This window comes from Dermacentor silvarum, chromosome 3 (genome assembly GCF_013339745.2).
Source record: "Dermacentor silvarum isolate Dsil-2018 chromosome 3, BIME_Dsil_1.4, whole genome shotgun sequence".
Classification (NCBI taxonomy): Eukaryota; Metazoa; Arthropoda; class Arachnida; order Ixodida; family Ixodidae; genus Dermacentor; species Dermacentor silvarum.
Window position 1 is genome coordinate 205,181,327 of NC_051156.1, and position 4,499 is coordinate 205,185,825.

Here is a 4,499-nt window from a genome sequence, read left to right on the forward strand (position 1 = left end):
GGAATAAGATTACCTTCTCCTGCATTCTTAGGTGCCTAAAAGCTGCAGCAAGTATAATTCCTAAATGGCTCTCAAAGAGTGGTTGAATGCTTTCGCAATGGAGCGCCCTTATGTACAACCATTTGCATCCTGTAGCTTAGGGCGCAGAGACCTAAGCTGGCCGCAGAACACAAACCGTTGTTTGATCGGACAAGCTAAGCTTGCTGCTTGCTCAGTTCTCTGATAGATGAACGCTGCCATTTCTATCGCTTTGCTTCGGTACGTTCCGAGGGCTTAGTGCGTGTAACGACTGCTCTACGCGATGTTTTTCTTGCTATAGCAATTATATGGGCACTCCAAGCGCATTTCTGCCGTCGGAGTCTCCGTCGTCGCCGTTGCCATAAGGTTTCGTATAAAGTCCAACGACGATAAAATCGTCGCCGCGCGCTGTATGCTGTGTGTGCGAGTGAGAGCGTACGAGGATGAGCCGGCAATCGCGGCTCAATGTAGCACACGCGAGAGATGAAGGTAGGCTGGAAGCGCGCGGTCTTCTTTCGCGCGCAAGGCACGGGGCAAGGCGACAGGGAGGAAAAGGGAGGGGGTTGCGTTCTCCTCCATCGGCTGCTGCTCACAGCGCGGCCACGCGGGCGCCGTATCTTGAAAGCGGTCTGCGATGTGGGCGTAGTGCGCGTCCACGCGGGCCTCATCTTCAAAGCGATCTACGTGGAGACAAAGTGCATGCGCTGTGCTTTCGACGTTTAGTTCGCGTTGAAGCGAGACGAGAGACACCGCGAAGGTCAATTTGGCCGCTGCTGCTGGCGCGCTTTCTCACTCCGGCGTTTTCACAGCGAGTTTCCGCGGTCATCGAGCGAGATAAATAATCAGCACCACAAAGTACAGCGGAAACACCACACCAGCCGTGGTGACGTAGTGGCTATGGCGATACGATGCTAAGCCCGAGGGGGTGGGATGAAATCCCGGTCGCGGCGGCCGCGTTTCGATGACAGCAAACAGCAAAGACGCCGGTGTACCATGCATAGGGTGCACGTTAAAGAACCCCAGGTTGTCGAAATTAATACGCAGTCCCCCATTGCGGCGTGCCTCATAATCATATCGTGGTTTCGGCACCTCAAACTCCAGAATTCAATTTTTAACAGTGGAAAAAGAAAAATCTAGAACTGAGAATGAGGCCAGCACTGAAACCTGTTTGGAGGCAATGCTCGTGCTAAAGAAAGAGTAAGACTTGTATTGGTAGGTTGGTTTATTCGCAGCTATAGCAACGTAAATGGGAACAAGATTAATACGAAGAAGTGGTAGAGGCAATCAAGGGTGAAGAAAGAAAGAGCTAGAATCCGTGAATGTGTAATAAAGTGAAATTACCTAAACATAATAGATGCAATTACGCGAAAAAAATGAGGACATGGAAGCACAAAATGTAGACCACAAGCGTGAACTTTCAACTGTTCCTAATCGACCTTCAGTGGTAGTTGTCGTTGCTTGCTTAGAATGTCATATATGAATGGTAATACTTAATTCAAAATGAAATCAAGGAGGGAACTGCATGTTATTGAGTTTATTTTGTGCATATGTGTGTGCCATTTTCAGAATAAACTCATCCTAATGTTGACGCTTGTGGCCTACATAGTTCTCATTTTCTTCCCGTGCTTCTTTTTCGTACACGCGCCATTGAATTCGCTATGCCTAGAAGTTCAGTACTGGTGAAACTGCTCAAAAAGGCTGCGAAGTAATCAAACATAACACTATTCCATGTCAGCTTACAACCACAACAAGTAGGAGACACTTGCCATCAGTTCGCGTTGAATGGAAAAGCACGTTTCTTTCTATTTCTTTTCCTGGGGCGCCTCGGTAAATTGGTTTGGAAGCAGGCTCGGTACACCTATTTTAAGCAATCTCAATTAAGAATACACATAAAAAAGTAAGCCCGTTTGACAGTCTAATTTCAAACTTCTGCTATTAAACTAACTTTTCTCGAGTACTGTGCCAGGCGTACGGTTAATCTGGTGTCTCGAGTTCCCATTAAACTCTTTTTCTATAAGCGCGCTTTAGTTACGGACTAACTAACCTAATTGAAAACAAGGAAGTTCGTTTCTATACTTCTGAAAAAAGAAAGTGCTGCTACTCTGTAATGCTGCTGGTAAGTAATATCTGCAATCAGTGAAAAGCGCGAATCTCCGAAACTCCTATTAGCACACGTTCGGCAGTGCAAGCACGAACCATTGAAACTTCGAGCTACGATCGCTTCGTACGCCAGCTTTCAGTTACTTCGCTAATAGTTAGGCAGTGTTGTGCAGGAAGTAGTTAGCCGAGACTAACTTGGCAATCTACTTCTTACTTTTTTTGGCTCCTTCGCAAACGTGTAATATAAAGGCTGCCGGTAATGCGTGAAGCGATTTCTCAATGTCTGGCTGGTCGAACGGAAACACCGGAGGCAGATATATTTTGAGGATGGTAGACGACAAGCTGCGGTGATGTCGCAGTTATTAACTCAATATAATAAATTAGGCCCGACGTCACGGCATCTCTGTCGTGGTACCCTAAAGACCTTTAAGTTTCTCGTTTGTTCGTTCCTTCACAGACTCCCGTTTTACATCTTAGAATATTGCCAAGGGCAGCCGCGCTGGCTAACGGCACAACTTCCGCCAGACAAAGATGTGACGAGCTTTGATAACACAACACGTCATTAAAGAATGATGACCCGATCGGGCGCGTGGGACGCGGAAATGGGACGTCGAGTTGACAGTGTGGCCGGCTGGAGGGAATTTCCACTGCGGCGTCGTGGAGTTCCGTAACGTCTGACTGATTTCTAATAATTAAGAGTGAGTGGGAAATTCGCGATTCTTCCCGCGTCGACGATATTGAGGGATGCACTATGTACGCGGGGCAGAGTAAGTGAGAGGCATTGAGAAAGAAAGAGAGATGCTTGTTATGACGGAAAAATGACTCAATAGAAGTTCTAAATTAATTTAACTTGTGGTGTGGTTTAACTGACGTTCCCTAACTACACAGTGAGTAATGAGTGCCGCAGTTGAGGAGGGCTCTGGATTAATTTTGACCTCCTCGGTTTCTTTAGTGAACGTGCACCTAACTCCAAGTACACGAGCGTTTTCTTCCGACTACCATTCCCCAAGATAGCGGAATGGTAGTCGGAAGAGAGAGTATTGCACTGGCGACAATTTGTCGAATATCGAGCAGCAAACTTTGTTCGAAAAGGTCTTCTGGGCCGGACTCCCGAAGTTGTGTTTCTTCGTGTTTATTCAAACCCCTATTTTCTTCGTAGGAAAAAAGAAATCGTGAAGCGTATAGGGCAAGAGGAATGATGATAAACCAAGCGTTTTATAAGCCCGCATGGTTTGTGGGACAATTTAGGGACAACAACTCCGATGATCTTGTTGGTTCGCACGAACAGGGGGGGGGGGGGGGGGCGCACTTATCGCTTATAATATTCTGCTTATATCTAAAAGAAGTAACAGAAGTCCACTGACAAACACTTTCCAATAAACAAGGAAAAATCCGAGGACACCTAAGCACTTATTATGGGCTGTGAATGCGAAAGCATTAATGTCCTTAGAATGTCTTGAGGGGCTAGCTGGTTCATCCTAATGACTGATTGTTCAATGCGCAAAATTGGGAAACAGGACACCACACAAGATAGACACACGGAAAGAACGAGCGCAGTTCTTTCCGTGTGTCTCTTCTTGTGTGGTGTCCTGTTTCCCAATTCTGCGCATTTAGCAATCAGTCATCAAAGTGTAATTGAACGCCGCTAAGCGGTCGTTCTAGTTACGAACTCTTCGCGGGCAAGTGGGTGCGTTGATACGCTTGGCGCGTTTTGATTTGGCCTTACCGAGGCGCACTTAGAACGCAGGCGAGAGCTTGCGTTGGCAAGGAAACGCACGGATAACAAAAAGGCTTCCATGAGCGAGGGTGACGTGGCGTCGCGGCGGTGCCCTCTCCCCTCACGCAATACCGCGGCACGCCCGCTCTGCTCCGTCGATGCCTGAGTCAGCAAGCTCGAGCCAACGTCACGAGCGGACGAGGCGCGCTCGTGACGTGGCGTCGCAGCCAATGGAAAGTTAGGTGCCGTTCCGCTGCTACAGACGCCGCCGGCTTTTTCACTCAATAGGCCATTTGACGCTTTCGCATCGATATGTAAAATCACAACAATACAAATTCTGCGGTCTTACGTGCCGTAACTAAGATCTGATCAACAGGTGCGCCGTAGCGGAAGCCTATTGATCTGGATTACTTTTGACAACCTGGGTTTCTTCGGCATGCACCCAATGCACGGTATACGAGTGCTTTGCCATTCCACTCCTATTGGTGTGCGGACTCCGTGGTCAGGATTGAATCCGCGACTTGGAGCTCAGCAGTGCAACGACCATATTATAGCCACTGAACTATCGTGGCGGTTAGAAATTGCATATGTTGTTGTTCAGTGGCGGTGAGAATGAGAAAGTTAGTGTCAGCCATAATGCAGCTGGAAGGTACAAAGGAAGCCA